General features: G+C 39.9%; 1 non-coding gene across 1 annotated transcript; it reads left to right on the top strand.

The window, feature by feature from the left end:
• Nucleotides 1-14,237: 14,237 nt before the first annotated feature.
• On the top strand, nucleotides 14,238-14,344 carry LOC145633407 (small nucleolar RNA R71). Its single transcript, XR_014112734.1, has one exon. It is a non-coding gene; the product is annotated as a small nucleolar RNA R71 (small nucleolar RNA).
• Nucleotides 14,345-20,506: the final 6,162 nt, after the last annotated feature.

Here is a 20,506-nt window from a genome sequence, read left to right as displayed (position 1 = left end):
TTTTTGTACCTTAATATTTAGATTAGTCCTAATCGTAGATACTAGCAATTGTAATATTTTGGTCAAGTCTTGAAGACGGGGTTCTTAGAAGACAAAGCCATGAAGTTGCAAATGAAGACCTTTTGAAGACTTGAAGATCTCAAGGGGTCATTCTAGTTGCCAAATGCATCTCTATTTATGTTTTCGATATATATTTATGTTTATATATATATGAATTATATGTTAGATGCATGTTTAGGATTTCGAATGTTGAGATGATTAATTAAGTTCACTTAAATCAACCAACATAGAAACCCTAGGTCCCTAAAATATTGAGTAAAACTTGCCATTCCAAAACACACTTACTAACCGAACGAGGGTAGTGGTGGGCTACGCCAAAGCGAGGCATCACTACTTCTCCAAGGAACGTAAGGCATACCGGGTATGCAAGGTGGTTTTGGTTATACTCAACGATATGAGTGATGGAGTCCTAACATGTCGTGGCAAAGTGAATAAATTGTTTAGAGAGCATTGGATGCGACGATTTATTCAACCAAGAGTGGCTTGGAGCCATTAGCAAAGCGTTGCTTACCTTAGGAGATTGATCGTTAAGACAAGCCAAAGCATGCTTAACCACTCTTTGTTTCTTTGGATCTTGGAATCGACTTATTCTCACCTAAAATGGGGACAATCTTTAATGTGTGAATAAGACGTTTTAAATAAGTTTGATTAAAATGCATGAATTTAATCTTATTTAAGTATAATGAATGGTTTTTTATTTCAAATTCTTTCAATTGTAGAATCATGTCTTCAAATAACTCAAACAACCAATTCTCGTTACGCTCAATTCTCGACAAGGAGAAGCTGAGTGGGCCAAATTTTCTTAATTGGCAAAGGAACTTGCAAATTGTTCTCATGCAAGAGCAAAAGGAATATGTCCTTGATGAGGAAATGCCCGAGGCTCCCAATGAGGAGGTGACTCAAGCTGCCCTAAATCGATGGCAAAGTGCCAATGGAGATGTCAAATGCATCATGTTGGCTACAATGTCTCCTGAGCTTCAAAAAACTTTCTTTGAAAAAGAGACGGCTTTTGAGATCATTTCTGAATTGCAGAATATGTTCCAAGAGCAGGCCCGAACTGAAAGGTTTGAAACCCACAGGCAAATCCTTGAGAGCAAGCTCAAGAAAGGAGAGCCAGTCAGCCCACATGTACTCAAAATGATTGGATTGTTTGAAAACATGGGAAGGCTTGATGCGGGGTATTCAACCGAGATGGCAATTGAAATCATTCTGCACTCGCTACACAAAGGCTATGATCAGTTCAAGATGAACTATAATATGCACAGCATGGAGAAAACCCTCACCGAGCTTCATGGTATGTTGAAGCAAGCTGAGCAAACGCTCAAGGATAACGGAAAGCATGATATGCTCATGATTAAAAAGGGCAAGCCGTTCAAATTTTTGGGCAAGAAGAAGAAAGGCTTTAAGGGGAAAGGTAAGAAGAAAAATTTTCCGCCTAAGTCTAAAGCTACCAAGGATAAGAAGGTAGCGTCTTCTAAATCTGATTCTGAATGTTTCTACTGTAAGAAGAAGGGACATTGGAAGAGAGATTGCCTCAAGTTCAAGGAAGATAAGAAGAACGGAACCGTTGCTTCTAAATCAGGTATATTCGTTATAGACTTTAACTTCACTAGCTTAACATCATGGGTATTAGATACCGGATGTGGCTCACACCTTTGTTTCAATTCTCAGGGACTAAGGAACACTAGAAGGGAGAGATTGAACTCCGGGTCGACAATAATGGAGCCAGAATTGGTGCCGTATCCGTAGGAACTCTCAGTTTGTCTTTGCCCACCGGGCTAGTTTTGGAACTCGATAATGTTTATTATGTTCCTAACATTACCAAAAACATTATTTCAATTTCGGCGTTGGACGCCAAAGGTTTTGAATTTCGAGTAAAGGACAAAGAATGTTCGTTTTATCTCGATAATGTTTTATATGGTATTGCACATTCTGAAAATGGCCTTTATGTGCTTTCTTTAGACAAACAAGTTTATAATGTGAATAATGATACCAAAAGAGCTAAGACCATAGAGTCAAATCAGACTTACTTGTGGCATTGTCGTCTTGGCCACATCAACATCAAACGCATCAAGAAACTTCTACAAGAAGGTGTTCTTGACTCTTTCGATTTAGAATCGTTTGAGAATTGCGAGGGATGTCTATTAGGCAAGATGATTAAACAGCCATTCTCCAAGTTGGGAGAAAGGGCAAGTGACTTATTGGGTCTTATACATACCGATGTATGTGGACCAATGAGCTCAACCACAAGAAATGGACATCGATATTTCATCACTTTCACAGACGACTATAGTAGATATGGCTATGTCTACCTCATATCGCATAAATCTGAATCATTTGAAAAGTTCAAAGAATTTCAGATTGAAGTTGAAAATCAGCTTGGCAAGAAAATCAAAGCCTCGGATCGAGGTGGTGAATACTTGAGCCAAGAATTCGATGACCATCTGAAAGAAAAGGGTATACTTTCAGAATTGACACCTCAAGGAACTCCACAATGGAACGGAGTATCCGAAAGGAGAAATCAAACCTTGTTAGACATGGTACGATCAACAATGGGTCTTAGTGATCTTCCTATCTCTTTCTGGGGACACGCACTTCTAACTGCGGCACTAACACTGAACCGTGCTCCATCAAAAGCTGTAGAAAAGACTCCATATGAATTATGGACGAAGAAACCTCCTAGGTTATCTTTTCTAAAGATATGGGGATGCGAAGCATATGTCAAGAAATTGATTTCTGACAAACTTCATCCCAAATCTGACAAGGTTTACTTTGTGGGCTACCCAAAAGAAACCAAAGGGTATTACTTCTAAAACAAATCGGAGAACAAAGTGTTTGTTGCTCGCGATGGTGTCTTTTTGGAGAAGGAGCACCTTTCCAAAATGACAAGTGGGAGGAAAATCGAACTCGACGAAGTTCGTGAGGATGAGCAACAAAATCATAATGACATTCAAAGTGCTCAAACAGCATCTGTTGACGCAGGTCAAAATGATCAAAATGTGCAAAGTCGAACCGACAATGCAAATGCTCAATCCATTACCCTACGTAGGTCTCAGAGGCCGAGATCTCAACCTGATAGATATCTTGGTTTAGTATTAACCGAGAATCGGGACATCCTGATTATGGATGGAGATGAACCGGCAACCTACAAGCAAGCGATGGCAAGCACCGACTCTGCTAAATTGAAAGAGGCCATGAGATCTGAAATGGATTCCATGTTTGAAAATCAAGTCTGGGACTTGGTTGACTTACCCGAAGGTTATACACCTATCAGATGTAAGTGGATTTTCAAGTTGAAAACCGACAAAGATGGAAATGTATTCATTTACAAAGCTAGATTGGTGGCAAAAGGTTACAGACAAGTTCATGGTATTGATTACGATGAAACCTTTTCACCAGTCGCAATGCTTAAATCCGTTCGGATCCTCCTAGCGATTGGTGCATATTACAATTATGAAATATGGCAAATGGACGTCAAAACCGCCTTCCTTAATGGTTATTTGGAAGAAACAGTGTTTATGACACAGCCTGAAGGTTTTGTCGACCAAAACAATGCTAGGAAAGTTTGTAAGCTTTAGAAGTCCATTTATGGACTAAAGCAAGCAAGCAGAAGTTGGAATCTGCAATTCGATGAAGCCATCAGTAAGTTTGGTTTTATCAAGAATCCAGATGAATCTTGTGTTTACAAGAAGGTTAGTGGGAGTGACATCGCCTTCCTAGTTTTATATGTCGATGACATATTGCTCATTGGAAACAGCATTCCGTTGTTAGAGTTTGTAAAGGCCTGGCTTGGAAAGTGCTTCTCAATGAAAGACTTGGGAGAGGCTCAGTACATACTAGGCATCAAGATCTATAGGGATAGATCGAAAAGGATGATTGGATTGAGTCAGAGTACTTATATTGATAAGGTACTTGCTCGATTTGGCATGGAGGAGGCCAAGAGAGGTCACCTGCCAATGTCACATGGCATAACCCTAAGGAAGAAGCAGTGTCCACAGACACTTGATGAGTGGGTAAGAATGAATCAGATTCCATATGCTTCGCTTATTGGATCGATCATGTATGCCATGATATGTACTAGGCCAGATGTATCGTATGCCTTGAGTGCTACGAGCCGTTACCAATCAGACCCAGGAGAGGCGCATTGGACTGCGGCCAAAAATATCCTAAAGTACCTGAAAAGGAACAAGGATAAATTCCTGGTGTATGGTGGTGCAGAGGATTTAGTTGTGGAAGGTTATACCGACGCAAGCTTCCAGACAGACAGAGACGATTTCAAATTGCAATATGGATATGTGTTCTATCTAAATGGAGGGGCGTTTAGTTGGAAGAGCGCAAAGCAGAGTACAACTGCAGATTCTACAACAGAAGCCGAATACTTAGCAACTACTGAAGCAGCTAAGGAGGCTGTTTGGATTCGTAAGTTCGTTGGTGAACTTGATGTTGTACCCTCTATAAAGGGTCCAATAGCCCTCTATTGTGACAACAATGGAGCTATTGCTCAGGCCAGAGAGCCTAGGGAACATCAGAAGGTCAAACATGTCAAGCGGCGATTTCACATGATTCGAGAATGGAAATCAGAGGGTGAAATCAGAATTCGCAAAGTTGGAACGGATGACAATGTAGCCGATCCACTTACTAAACCTTTGCCTCAAGTGAAGCACAACAAGCACGTTGAGGCAATGGGAATCAAGCATGTAGGAGACTGGCTTTGATTTCCTTGTTTAGTGTTTTAGTTAATTTTGAGAAAAATTAATGTAAGACGCTAAGGAAAACCGTTCATGTTTTGGAGTAATATAAAATTTCATGCAATATTTTATTACTCCGTTATGCTATTTAATTGTGGTTTAGGATTAAATAATGAGTCCATTTGATTATGAGAATATTCAAAATAGGGTATCAAGACCAGTCTTGGTAAGGAAACACCTATTAAGTGAACATTGAATATTATAATCGAAAATTATCCCTAATAAAGGTCATCTAAACGATGGACGATTAATGACCGATTGAGATTAGTGTGTAGTTTGATTTATAGCATCGTTTCATGTGCTACAAGGACATGATTGTCATAAATCATTTGCACAGGTATTGGTTTAGAACCATACTGGATCGACCTATGAGAATACTTTAAGAAATTAAAAATTTGTCATAAGTATACTTCTCATTATGGCTATCGGAACCTATTTCCTCGACCATGAGTATTGTGAGTTCTCTTGTTTGAGTACTAGTTCGCTTTGATGTTGTCAAACGTCTGCCGTAATAGGGGATTATAACGGCAACACTCGGGCGACTAGGTCCTCTCAGTAAGAGGAGCTACATTACAAGACTGGGAATGTCCCCCTACTAAAATAGGGAAGATGTCTTTGTTGTATACAAGGCCTCTCGTAGAGCGAGACTGTAAAATGCATGGCCGTGCTCGGATGGATTTTAGAAATCACCTGTTTATTGACAGTCGGACTCGGAATCGGGAAACACTTCTGGACGTAATAAGGATGACAAAACAAATCTTACCTTATAGTTCATGAAGAGACATTAAGCGACATAGGAAAAAGGCTGTACACAAAATGCGCACTTGTTCGGAAGGACAAGTGGGAGATTGAAAGGAATGGTGTCCTTCGAACAAGTTTACTATTCCGTTAGTGGGTTCAGAGTTATTAGAAAGCTAATATATTCAGTGAGGTCAAGTGATCGGAATGCCTGGGTGGAGGCCGCTTTCGATCAGTAATATTAATGAATAATTAATATTACAACTTAAACTTGATTGAACCCTTCGGGTCACACCCAAGCATTCAACAAACCGAAACGACGAATTAATTCGGAAGGAATTAATGAGTCGACCGAGTAATATTTATTTAGACGTCGGAAATTCGAGCTTAGAGCGTCGGAAGTCGAGTCGAAAAATAGTGAAAGACGAGACGAGAAATAGTAATAAATCAAAAAAAGACCAGAATACCCCTAGCATCGGAATACCCAAGCAAACCGAGTGCTAAGGGCGTATGGCCTAGCATGGTGGCTAGCATGCGCACCAAGCCGAGCCTAGGCTGGCTGGTGCGTGCTAGCTCACCCATGATAGCATCGCAAGGCTAGGTGCTGCCTAGTGCGTGCTAGCATGCTAGGCACAGCCTTGTGCGCGCAATGGCTAGCAAGCCATGCCGCAACAAGCTGCAGCAGCTAGCACGCTAGGCGCACCAGCTCGCCACAGCTAGCAGCAGCATGGCTAGGCCATTGCTTGCTGCCTAGCAGCGCAAGCCAAGGCACAAGGTCAGCAGCAGCCCGCACAAGCATGCTGGGCTTGCTGGCCAGCAGCGCCTGGCAGCCCGCATGCGAGTGCTGGGCCTGCAGGGCTTGCTGGGCATGGCCGCCACGGACAACAGCACATGGCAGCCCACCTTGGCTGCCTTGGTGCCCATGGGTGGGTGCCATGTGGCTAGTGGTCCTTGAGTGTGTGTGAAGTGAGGTGGCCGGTTATGGGAGAGGGAGTGGGGAGCAAGTTTGGTCCCCCCCTTCTCCAAGTGGTCCTCACCTAACCACTCACATGAGCTTGCCACTTGTTAATTTATTACTAGCTTGATTATTAATTTTATTTTAGCTTTAAAATAAAATGGAAAAATCATACTATCCCACATTAATGGGAGAGTAAATGATACTCCCATCATTTCCTATAAATACCCAAGTATGGGCATTGGGAATGTTGCTTGAGTAAGAGTTGGAAAAGGCATCACAATTAGTGAAAACCTTTGAACTCAATATAATTACTCGGGTTTTATTGGTCGGGTCTTGCTAACCCCAAGACATTGGACCTAGTCGGTTTTGTTGGTGCGGGTGGACTTCGTTGGAGGTCTCCGTGTGAGCGGGACTTGAAGCTTTCAAGTAAGAGTTCATTTTGGAGCGAAGCACGCGTCAAAGGTAATTAGCTTATCTTAATCTTGTGATTAATTTAATTATGTTTATGGTTTTATTTATTGCGAGTGCGGTCTTGTTTTTGGGTTTGTTTTCGCGGTGAGTCGGACTCTCCAAACCCCAACAGTTATAGGCGTTTTGTGAAGGATTTTTCGAAGATTGCTAAACCTATGACCACTTCAATGAATATGGACAAAATGTTCGAGTGGGATGACAAGTGTGAGGAAGCATACCAACTCTTGAAATAGAAGTTAGTTACAACACCAATACTTACACTGCCGGACGATAGTGGGATATATGATTTAAATAGTGATGCATCCAAAAATGGCTTGGGATTTGTGATTATGTAAAATGGAAAGGTGATAGTGTATGCATCAAGGAAGATAAAGACTCATGAAGTAAATTACCCAACTCGTGACTTCAAATTAGCTGAAATCATTTTTTTTCAGTAAAAGATTTGGCGACATTACTTGTATGGAGTGAAATGTAGGATACAAACCATAAGAGTTTAAAATATATTTTCAGTCAAAGGGATTTAAACTCACGCCAATGGAGATGGTTAGAGTATACGACGGATTATAACTTAGACATACAATATCATGAAAGGAAAGCAAATGTAGTTGCGGATGCTCTAAGTAATAAATCAGTCATGGACTTAATACTTTAATAGTAGCCGATGATTTATGTAGAGAGATAAGGAAAATAAACCTAGATGTTGTAGAATGGGGAGTGCCAGCAGACATAGTTGCAAACCTAAGCATCTAACCAACAATATTTGATGAGATAAAGGAAAATCAAGTAGGAGATATGAAGTTGGATATGATTCGTGAGAAGATAAAATAAAGCAAAGCTATAAATTACAAAATTCATGAAGATAGGAGTTTAAGGTACAAAGGTCGATGGTGTGTACCACAGAAATGTGAGGAGGTTAAATGAAAATTAATTGAACAGGGTCACAATACACCATACTTAGGGCACCGAGGAGGGAAAAATCTATACAAGGATTTGAAAAAGGTGTATTTGTGGCCGATGATTTAAAGCTATACAAGAATGAAAAATGAGGTTGTGGAATTTGTAGCAAAGTGTTTGACTTGTCAAAAGGAGAAGATAGAGCATAAGAGATCACAGGGAATTGTGCAGTCATTGGAAATTCCTAGATTGAGGGATTGTATCTCAATGGACTTTGTGACTTGCCTTCCAAAGTCAAAGAGTGGAAATGACACCATTTGGGTAATGGTGGATACACTTACAAAATATGTGATGTTCATACCAATAAAGGAGACCTGGAAGATGGAGCAAATTGCAAAAGCTTACATCAAGAATGTTGTGAGATTACATGGAGTTCCAAAAGATATTGTGTGTGTTAGAGATTCTAGGTTTCTTTCTAAATTTTGGAAAAGTGTGTAGGAAAACTTTCGTGCAACACTAAAGATGAGCACAACATTTCACCCTGCCATATATGGACAAACTGAAAGAACCATACAAACCTTGGAAGATACATTGAGGGCTTTTGTTATATACTTCCAAGGGGGTTGGGATAATAGATTGGATTTGATTGAATTTTCTTATAATAATAGTTACCATGCAAGCATAGACATGGCTCTATTTGAGGCTTCATATGTAAGAAAGTGTGAAAGTCCCTCCGTGTTTTTTCCGCGTAATCCCTTCACGCGTTTTTACTCCCGTAGGTCAAATATTTCCCGCGTCACGCTAATTTCCCCCGTGACACGGTAGAGTCTGACCGTGTCACGGTACAGTCTGACCGTGTCACGGTACAGTCTGACCGTGTCACGGTACAGTCTGACCGTGTCACGGTACAGTCTGACCGTGTCGCGGTAGCCTTTTTTAGGGTTTTTATCTTTTTAGGGTTCCGTGTGTTCCCTCTGCTCATTTTCCCTATAAATACCCCCCTCCTTTCTGCAGTTCGGGGCAGCAATAATCATTCTCTCTCACCTTGCACCAAAAATCATCCTCTTCTCCCTCTTTAACCTAATTTCTAGCCTCCTTATTCTTCCATAATAATTCCCCTAAGCACTCCAAGGAGTCTATACTTAACCCGAGGTTCCGTCCTTAAACCAAGGCGTGAAAGGTACAAATAACTGAGGGTTTGGACCAAATCAATTCTACTTTTTATTTAATTTAATTTTCATTTGCTTTATTATTTTTATTGAAGTTACTAACAATTTATTCATGATGTAGCAATTTAAAGGAACGTGCGAAATGTGAGTAATTATTAATTAATTTAATTACTCTTATTTTATTTTCTTATTGCTAGTATCATGATTAGGTTATTTTATATTTGATTTGACTAACTCTATTATTGTTGAATTGCTTCCAATATTAATGTTTATTTTATTATATTTATGATCATTATATTGCATGTTTAAAGGGAATATGTAATTGAAAATCACGCCTAATAAGATAATTTGGACAACCGGTTTAGGTTCCTTTTTAATCTTGTTATTTAATCAAGTGATCACAATTATTTTAGAATTTTATGTTGCATTAATATTCAACCAATTTAGCCTAATAATAGTTTGGAGCAAATTGAATATTTTATTGTATGCCTTTGAGATCACAGGAATGCTTTTCAATATAAGAATCGAGTAGAGGCCAATACGGGCGAATGTGACTCCATGACTCACTTCGTACCATCATCCCCGATCCTCCTTTCGTGGTTCCGAACCATATGGAGTTAGTAATCTCATGGATTATGAATGGGGTGTAACCTTCACGGGTCAATCGTTGTTGCCTATCGTTGTCCCTTATCGTGGTTGCCTTTTTATGATCCATGGACGGTTTACAAGTTCCTTAAAAACTTGTTGGCGGCTCCCTACTTTATTTGTCCCTAATCGTTGTCCCTAATCGTAATGTCAATTCCCACTTCCTATGAGTGCCAAGCATATTCACCACATGCTTTAACGTAGGCGCACTTCGAACGACGCTTACAGGCGTAATCATCATACATGGGGTATAAACCCCGCCCTAAGTTCTTCTCCACAACCCCAACCCTAGCATCTAAGGCTCCTACCCTAGTGTCCAAATTCCTAACCATACCCTCCATCCTCCCTTGCCCACTCTCTATTCGATCCAATTGGCTTCTAAAAGCCGAAATGTCATATGGGGCGTTAGGGTCGATGTTGTAGTTGGTTGAGGAAGTGGGAATGTTATGTGTGTAGTGTTGGGGTGATGGTTGGTGGAAATGTTGTGGTGGTGAGGGAGGTGCTTGGTGGTGTGCTTGGGCCTGCCCTTGGTCTCCTAATTCGAAGGTATAAGAGGGAAGACCCTTCTCAAATTTAGTCAAGGCCGGGTTAGGCAAGGTGAAAGCGTTGTCTTTCCTACCCGACTCCCTATGAATCACCCACCAAGTCTCACCCCCTATCACATTTATCCAATTAAGGCCTCCTAAGTAGGGTGCGTCCATTAAGGTTGGTCCGACTACTTTACCATCATCGCTAGGGGTCCAACTAAGGTATTTGACCGCAATGTGGGTTACTAACCCACCAAAGTAAATTGGGACCCTAGACCTACCCGATTCGGCCGCATTGGTCACCCTCTGAAAGTGTTGGGCCATCCTATGAACTATGTTAAGCTTGTCACTCTTAGGAATCATGTATGATCCTAATAGTTCTAGTTCATCTCTCCTCACATTAGCCGGTTCATGCCTCCCAAAGATGGTAAGGCCAACAAACCGTTGCCAAAGTTTTGGCACGGGATGTTGAATCCAAGTGCCCTTGGCATGTTGGAGGTTTAAGTTAGGATTCCCTGTTAGAGCACGGTAGACAAAAGTAATGTTGTCTTGGGGTGGTTCAATTGGTCTATCGGCTTTCAATTCAAACAATTTTCCAAAATCTTTCAAGGACAATCTAATATCATTATTAAACAATCGAAATTGAACATGAGAGATTAGAGCATTTGATTTTATGACATTAAAACTAGAAATAAATTCTAAAGTCAAATAATCATATGTATCATAATGTAATTGGAACAAACCACTCATGCCAATTCCTTTGAATAGTTTTTCAACATGTTTATCAATTCCTGGTCTAGAAAGCGTAGGATGGTGAATAAAACGGGTAGGAATTACCTGTCGTGTGATGAGGTTGAGCATCCTTTGCTTTTGCTCTTGGGTGGTGATGACCACCCTCTCCCACCCCGGAATTTGCAGCTCCGGGTCAATGCTAGGTGCTTGTTGCCTCGATCCTTCACCCCTAACAGTGTTAGACCTCTTGAAAGCCATTTTAATGTGAAAATAGTAGGAATTGAAGCTTTCTCTCTCTTAGGGTTTGAGAAGAAATTGAGTGAAAGTGTTGAAAATTTAGTGTAGATTGTAGAGGAAGATGAGAGGAGTTGGAAAATATAAGAATTTTTAAGGTTGGATGGAAGAATTGGGGGAGATCTTGGAATGAAGTGTGAGTTGAAGGTTTGGAAATGGAGGTTTTAGAGAGAGAAAGTGAAATGAAGAAGATGAAATAAGGGGAAAGTGAGGAAAGAAAGAAGAGAAAAGAAAATAAAGGGGGGACGGGCTGTTGGCGCATCCGATCGGGCGAGCCTCGCCCGATCGGGCGAATGGGGAAATTTCAAGAATACAAGTTGCGCGCCCGATCGGGCGAGCTCCGCCCGATTGGGCGCGAACGCAAACATATTTTTCGCCCTTTGCTCGCTCGATCGGGCGAGCTTCGCCCGATATTTCTTTTCTTCTCACTCGATTTGCGCCCGATCGGGCGACCGCACCCGATCGGGCGAAAAGAGAACTCGTTTCCAACTCTCCTCTCGCGCCCGATCAGGCGAAATTAGCCTCGAAATCAGCTCTGCTTGCGCGCCCGATCGGGCGAATTTTTCTCCGATTTTTGCCTCACTTGCGCGCCCGATCGGGCGAGCCTCGCCCGATCGGGGCCGTACCAAGCCCTGGAGTTTCTCCGATTTCTTTTCTTCTTTAAATTTTTCTAAGTCTTTTTACCTATCAAATTCATACCTGTACAACAACACTTAAAAATGGTAAAATATCACTCTCCTCACCTCTCTAAAATAAAAATAAAATAAGAGAAAAGGAAAACTAATCTAGAAAGCATGAAATACGGGTTGCCTCCCGCAAAGCGCTGGTTTATATAGGTCCCGCACGACCTTCTTACCAAGTACAATTCCTAGGACCCTTTACCTAACGCTTGATCGGGTGGTTTCTCACCCGGTCTAGCGATGTTTAGGTTACGATGCGGCTTCCTGACATAACCTGTGGGGCGCCAAGTCGCCTTATCTGGCGGATCCTCCTTGACTTGGACTGGGGGATCTTCAATGCTACGCACTAAAAACCCTTCTTTGATCGAAAGTTGCTTCAAATTGTTATTGCGTTCAACTCTTGCAACTCGATCTGGCGGAACACTTACCGTAGGCTCGAGTCGCACAACTTGCTCGATCGGTTCCACTTGTTCATCCTCGAAGCTAAGACCAACATTGTAGAGTGCTCTTTCTATTGCATCGACTTCCTTTTGCCATTTGTCTATCTCATCTGAAAAGGATGCAACACCAGATACCGCCTCCAAGGGATCTTTTTCCAGAGCTTGGGGCTTGTTAGAATAATGTACAACCACATTAACACTGAAACATTTCTCCTCAGTCATGGAGCTTTTGGGGGCATTATTCAGATTAAAAACAACTTTATCGTCCTCTACTGATAGTGTTAACTTACCACTTCTTACATCTATGGCTGCTCCTGCAGTGTTAAGGAATGGTCTACCCAAAATAATTGGGGTTTGCGTATCCTCAGCCACATCAAGAACAACAAAATCCACAGGTATATAAAATTTACCTACTCTGACGGGGACATCCTCTAAAACACCTAAGGGGTATTTAAGAGAACGGTCGGCCATTTGTAGAGTTATATTGGTAGCTTTTAATTTACCCATATTCAACTTAGAACACACAGATAATGGCATGACGCTAACACTAGCACCCAAATCACATAATGCATTATCAATCAAGAGATTGCCAATATGACAAGGGATAGAAAAACTACCCGGATCTTTTAATTTAGGTGGAGACTTATTTTGAAGTACAGCACTACATTCTGCAGTGAAAGCTACTGTCTCTACCTCACTAATAGACCTTTTTCTCGTCAAAATTTCTTTCATAAATTTTGCATATGAGGGGATTTGTGTGATCAATTTAGTAAAGGGGACTGTTACCTTCAAATCTTTAACCACCTCCAAGAACTTACCAAACTGCTTGTCCAAGTTTGTCTTCAATTGACGATTGGGGAAAGGAAGTTTGATGATTGGCTTTTGAGCATTCTTTTCTTTGTCTGGAGTAGCCACCTTCTCTGGAGTTTTACCCTACAATGTAGAATTAGATATGTTAGTATTATCTTTTAGCCCTGCAGGGCTATCAACTACATTGTTTGGTTTAATGGAATCAAGATTAGCATTATTTAATAAAATAGGTTCATCAACTCTGGGCATAGAGGGGCCTTCATAGTTTGAACCACTCCTTAGAGTAATTGCAAATGCTTGATCCGTAGGCCTAGCCGGCTGTGCCGGCAGGGCTCCCTGTTGGCGTGCTTGTAGAGTAGCGGAGAGTTGCACAATTTGATTATCTACAATTTTATTATGCGCTAGAATTTGATCAATTGTCGCATCCCTGCTCTCCATGTGCTTTTGCATATTGACCAACATTGCTCTAATTTCCCCCAAAGAAGGGTCGGAAGATGAGGGGGGTTGTTGTGGTTGATTCTTCCGGCTAGCATTGGGGTGATAATATTTCTGCTGCTGTTGCTGTGGCACCTATGGTTCTTGTGGTGGTGGATTTTGAACGTTAGTGCTCCGGTAGGAAAGGTATGGATGATTCCGATACCCAGGATTGTAAGTGTTGGAGTATGGGTTATTCTGCCTATAATCTTAGAAGGCATTAACTTGCTCCACGGAACTCCTGCAATCCTGCTCCCAATGACCTACAATACCACAATTTTCACAAAAGCCTCATTAGAATTATTATTAATCGCAGAAACATTGGCTACATTGGCAGTGCTCAGATTATCTAATTTTTGGCAAATAGAGGTCAGTTGAGCTTGCAAAAAGGATACAGAGTCGACACTATGTTTCCCCTTGTTAGCAAATCCTCTGGGATTCCCATATTGGGAATTGTGTATCGCCATATCTTCAATAACCTGACCTGCATCATCAACATTAAGATTCATAAATCTCCCACTAGCTGCAGAGTCTAAAATTATTCTAGAAGAATTTCCAATGCCGTTATAAAAGGCTTGGATTAACTGCCATTGGGCTAAATTATGGTGAGGGCATTCTCTTTGTAAGTCCTTGAACCTCTCCCAAGCCTCATATAAAGACTCATCGGCTTCTTGGGCAAAGTTCTGAATTGCACTCCGTAGTACTGCTGTTCTCTCTGCAGGATAATACTTGTTATAGAAATTCAAAACAAGAGTTTCCCAGTCAGTTATACCAAGTGTAGTTCTATTTAAGCCATTAAACCACAATTTAGCTTTTCCAGTTAAAGAGAAGGGAAAGAGAATCTCCCTGATTTGGTCTTGAGTGACCCCGGCTTGTCTGATGGTGTTGCAATATTGACAATAGTCGGCAATGTGAAGATTCGGGTCTTCACCCTTTGCTCCACTGAATTGCTTCCTCTCTATCATCGTTATAAATTGGGGTTTAATTTCAAATTGAACCCCATCAAGAGCCGGAGTAGGGGTGAGATGTGGAAAATCCGTAAGCTTTGGTTGTGAATAATCACTAAGCTTCTTTGGAGCCGCCATCTCTGATTCTGTGTCTGATGATGTCTCTAAATCGCTAGAATCAGTTTGAGGATCGCGGTGATTATTGTTAGTATCACCAGAATCCGCCAGGATTTGCTTGTAGAAGTTTTTCTGTCTATGGAAGGAACGTTCGATATCAGGATCGAAAGGGATGTAACCTGATCTGGAACACCTGGGCATAAACAAAAACTAGAAGCAAATATGAGATTTGTCTTAGAGAACTAACGCTCTCTGAGACAAAAGAGAAATAATCTAGACTACAAAAACAATTAGAAATAAAAATATAACCGTTTCCCCGGCAACGACGCCAAATTTTGACAGGGTAAAGTCGTATCCCCTAATAAAAAATAATTACCTAAATCACTAACTAAGGTAGATAGGGAAGTAGGGTCGATCTCCACAGGGAAACAAGTCTTTTTACTCCTAATTAATTAATATAATCTAAATTATTTAAGTAACCAATATTTATAATTAAGTAAAAGACTAAACTACTAAGGTTGAGAATGGGAAGAAAACAATATATGAAAGGATCTAGGGCATAGGTTCACCAATAAATAATACTCCAGGGTAAAACATAGTAATCAATCATTGACATTGCATAAATAACATGATTAACAGGCTCTCGCAATTTATTATTCAACATAGATCTAACAGGCTCTCGCAATTTACTAGATCTAAGTTCTTATTGAAAATAGCCTTTAATATCAAATTAACATCTGCTCGATTCATCAATTTAATATTGCTATACTTTTACAAGCCGCAATTGTAAAACATTAAAACAATCCACTAAGAAATTATCATGCAATACCAACAAACAATAATAGTCAATCATCAATGCATCAATTAACCAGATTGTAAAGGGCTCTCGCTACTTATTACAATCACACAATTAATTTATCGGTATTAAATCTCATCTCTCAAATCTTGACTTAACCATTTATAAATTAACTTGCCTATTGAAACTAGACCTAAACATTAATTCTCATCTCTCAATTCTTGAATCAATATTGTCAAACTCATGCATAAAATATAGGCCTAATCTAGTCACATAGCATTAATCCAATCAATAGGAAATTAATCTAGCATTGATAATCAACAACAATAATTTACTCCTTCATATTATTTATTAGATCCCCATAAACCCTAGAAATTAAACTACTCACACATATTAAAAACTAAATTAATCAAAGTAATAGAATAAATCATGATGAAAGGAATATAAATAAATAAGATTAAAGGAAGAGGAATTATTACCAAAATAATATGGAATTAATCAAAGAAATAAGAACAAAGGTTTAGAGAGAGTTTAAGAGAGAGAAAACTAAGTGGAGAGAGAAAGTCTAAGAAAAGAGGGTGATAAGTCCATTAATCCTCCTCCAAACATACTTAAAACAAAACTAAAACAACTCCTAATTAGAAACTAATTGCTCGACAAAAGAGCCCTTCCAGAAACACGCGCCCGATCGGGCTAGAGGCCGCCCGATCGGGCGCGCCTTTTTTTCTCGCACTGCTCTTCTCACTGCACCGCCCGATCGTGCTAAGCCTCGCACGATCGGGCGCGCCTTGGCTTGCTGCGCATCTTGCCCTTGCGTGCATCCGCCCGATCGGGTCTATGCTTGCCCGATCGGGCCCGGTCTTCTCCTTCGAAGCTTGGACTTCGATTGGGCTAGATTTCTCGGCCCAATCCATATTTCCTCTCGGGTCTCGAATACATGGTCTAAATGCCTCGTGATCCAAATCACCGAGCCCTTAGTCACCGGCTCGATGGCTCTAGCCGGCCTTGGGCTCCAAAAGTAGTCGTGTTTCTCCAATGCTCGTGATCGCTCCAAAATATCTCGGGAAAATACTCCAAAAGAATAAATCCCTACAAAAGTCAACCAAATCTACGAAAACACTGGAAAACACCGATTAGTAATAAAAGCGGCTCTAAAGAGCCAAAAACACTACTAATTACGACCAAGGGACGGGGGTAAAATACTGTATAAAATAGACATATCAAGGTGTTGCGAATCGGAGCAGCCGCTGCCAGGGGAGTTGTTAGGTGGGTGGAATTGGTGTTGGTGAGGGTGTGCAGGTGCTGTTGCGAGGTGAATTGGAGCAGGGGATAGTGGTAGTTGTTGTTGCGGCTGCGTGTGAAGGTGGTGGTTGGTGCTGGTGTGTGATTGCTGTTGTTGTGAGGTGACTGGAAGTGAGGGGTTATTGGTGAAGGGTGAGCGCTGGTTGTGAGATGCTGGGGGTCTGGTTGTGGTCGTGTGAGAACAAGGGGTAGTGGTGGTCCTCGGTGGTGGTTGATTGCGTGGCTGGTTTGTGGATTTGTGGTTGGAGATGCTGGCGGTTTTGGCGGTGGTTGGTGCTGAGTGAAGGAGAGGGAGCAGGGGAGTGATGTGGTGGAGGTTAAGAAGGTGGGGTGATGGATAAGAGGTGGGCAGCAGCCATCAAAGAAGAATTGCACACTTTCACTCGTCCCCGAACTCCGAACTCACTTGACATGAAACCCGGGACCCTAAACACAAAACCGAGGAGAAATCAAGACAAAGAAAAATGAAATAAATAAATTAGGAATAAAATAAAGTAAAAGAGAAAAAGAGAAATAAAACTAAACTAATAAAAATTAAATAAAACTATACAAGTAAATAAAATCAAATAAATAACAAAATAAACTTAAAACTAATAAAAACTAAACAAAAACTATACAAGCAAAGAAAGTGAAATAAAATAGACTCAAAACTAATTAAAATAAATAAAAGTAAATTAGAATACTTTCAAGGAAAAATAAAGAACGAAATATAACAAATCAAAAGCAAATAAAATACGAAAATAAACTAATTCTAATAAAAACTACGAAAAGAACTAAAACACGACAAAATTACCAAAATAAACAAGAAATGTTATTAAGAGAAAACAAGAGAAAGAAAGGGAAAATAAGAGAAAATAAACACGGAAAAGACTCTAAAACTACTCCTTAGGAGTGACATAAATGTCACTCATCAATTGGTTGACTTTGATACATGTTCGTCAGATTTACCTTGAATTATATTTATTAATTTTAAATTATTTTTGGGGTGAAGTTTGATTTATTTATTCATTGCTTTGCTTAGGGACAAGAAAAGGTTTGGCTTGGGGAGTTTGATAAGTCTATTTTATATATATATTTATTCCCTGTCCCACGGTCATATTTGTGCATATATGAGCTCTACGGAGCTATTTTTATTACTAATATATGTTTTCTAGTATTTTTGTAGAGTTGGTATTATTTTGTAGGAATTTACAGATTTATGACAATTCCCGAGCTTATTGATCCACTACAAAGATATTGGAGTCGGATTGTATTTTGTGACCGTATATTTAAAGCTCAAGGTCGAGTTAAAGAAATTTGGTTCGGTGAATAAGGGCTCAACTTGTGAAGAGATCCAAATTAATATTTCGGATCAAGTAATGAGCAAGCAAGTTAAGGATCTTGGGCCCAAAGCAAAACGAAGCACGAAGCCCAGTCCCCAAAAGAAAGTCAGCTGGGCGAAAGTTAATTTGTGGGTCCTGATTTGCTTATGTCGGCTTTGATGGAGTGTTTTATAGTTAGTGGGATTTGTGGGCTTTTTATTATAAATAGGAGTAGTAGTTCGTAGTATAGTAGGGGGAGATTAATTAGTTTTTAGTTTCCTTTTCATTAGTTTTAGTTTTGTTTTTTATTAGTTTTAGTTTTAGTTTAGTTTTCTTTTCTCTTTTCTCTCTCTAACTTTTCTCTCTCTCCCTTAATTAAACTCTTAGTATTATTTTCTCTCTTGTTTTCTCTCTCTACAACTCTTGGTTTAATCTCAGTTATTTATTTTCTTTCTTTCATCATATCTCCTTTAATTGCTTTGATTAGTTTAGATTTAATTATGTGTGAGTAGTTTTATTTCTAGGGTTTGTGGGGATCCATAAATAATATGAATGGGAAATTTATTGTTATTGATTGTCAATGCTTAATTAATTTCCTATTGATTGATTTAATGCTCTGTTAGATTAGGCCTGATCTTTTATGCATGAGTTTGACAATATTGATTCGAGATTCGACAGATGAGAATTAATGTTTAGGTCTAGTTTCAATAGGCAGGTTAACATATAAATGGTTAAGTCGAGATTCGAAAGATATGATTTAATACCGGTAAATTAATTGTGTGATTATAATACGTAGCGAAAGCCCTTTATGATCTGATTAATTATGCATTGATGAATGATTATTATATTCAACCCTGGAATATTATTTATTGGTGAACTTATGCCCTAGATCCTTTTATATATTATTTTCTCCTTATTCTTGATCTCTGTAGTTTAGTTTATTATTCAAATATAAATATTGGTTACCTCATAATCTAGATTATATTATTTAATTAGGAATAGAAAGATCTGTTTCTCTGTGGATTCGACCCTACTTCCCTATCTACATTAGTTAGAGGATTTAGGAATTACTTTTGATTTGGGGATACGACTTTACCTTGCCAAGACTTTCTCTCTGGTTCCTTCGAACGAGCCTTTGGAGATGAGAAGTCTAATTTTCTTCTCACCTCCTTTGTTTTGGCCACTAGGAGGAGTAGCGGTGGCCGAATGCATCAAATAAAGGTTTGGGTGGATTGCGAGCCGAGGCAGCTTGATTTTGTGATTGAGCCTTGTTTAGCTCACCCTTGTCCGCCCCATTCATCTAAGCCTTGTAGAAGGAGGATAACACAATACTCACATTAAAACTTTGTACTACCCACCTAGGTAGATTTGACCAACATTCCATCCAACGAGGAATCTTTTCAGGTTTAAAAATCACATCTTTAGGGGTATCACAATCCTGAGGGGGGATAACTTGTTTCATTCCGTATTGTCTCATCACCCTACAAGGAAAAATGTAAGTAGTACTAGATAGGCCTAAAAGCCTAATATAGGGACAATTAAAACTATTCCCAACCATACTACTTATGTTCCACCAAGGAATCACAAAGCGTATGTTGGGAACCCCATGACAAAAAAACGACGTCCATTCTTCTTCATTCTTGTGTTTGTAGAGAATTTGACGTCCAGGGAATGTTCTCACTACATGAGCCTCAAAATTTTGTGGCTGTTCAATAATTTGCAAGCGCTTCATGAGCCAAATCTGAAGAAAAAAAAAACAAGAAAAATTAATTCGCGAAATTACACGAGCAGATGGCGCGCGCATCAAAATCAGTTGAGCGCGCCATCTGCGCGCATCGGAGACGATTGCGCTAGACAGGCCAGCGCAACTTTCCAACTGGCGCTGCTTTACGACAAAAAAAAACGTACGTGTAATAGGAGTGGACTTCCCATGAAACCATTCTCGTTAGGGTCTCCTTTAAGGCAATTCAAGCATAGAACAGTTTCTGCCAAAGCTAAGGGAGCAGGTGAATGACATCCCTCTATGTGCTCTACTATGGACTCCATGGAATAATCTCTGTATTCTTTACCTGTCCTAAGTAAACAATTTATACCAAGACAATAACATAAAGCACGAATTTTAAAGCGCTGTTTAGTCAAGTTGTCACGAGGGGCGACAAAATGTTCAATAAATTGATCTAAATCCACGCCTTCTTCTTTTCCTATGTTAACCATATCATTGTCATTCAAACAAAAAAATCTTTGAAAAACAGGTTTGGGATCCGACAAGTTAGGGGTTGATCTCACAGGGAGAATATTCTTTTTAATTCTTTTATAACACTACGAAGCGAATGAATGCGAGATGATCAAAATCATACACAAAACTACGCTTAAATAGACCCAAGAGGGGCAAATTTTCGGCAA

This window comes from Chenopodium album, chromosome 5 (genome assembly GCF_948465745.1).
Source record: "Chenopodium album chromosome 5, dcCheAlbu1.1, whole genome shotgun sequence".
In the NCBI taxonomy this organism is placed as follows: domain Eukaryota; kingdom Viridiplantae; phylum Streptophyta; class Magnoliopsida; order Caryophyllales; family Amaranthaceae; genus Chenopodium; species Chenopodium album.
Note: the sequence above shows the minus strand (reverse complement) of the source record. Positions and strands in the feature narration are given on the sequence as shown.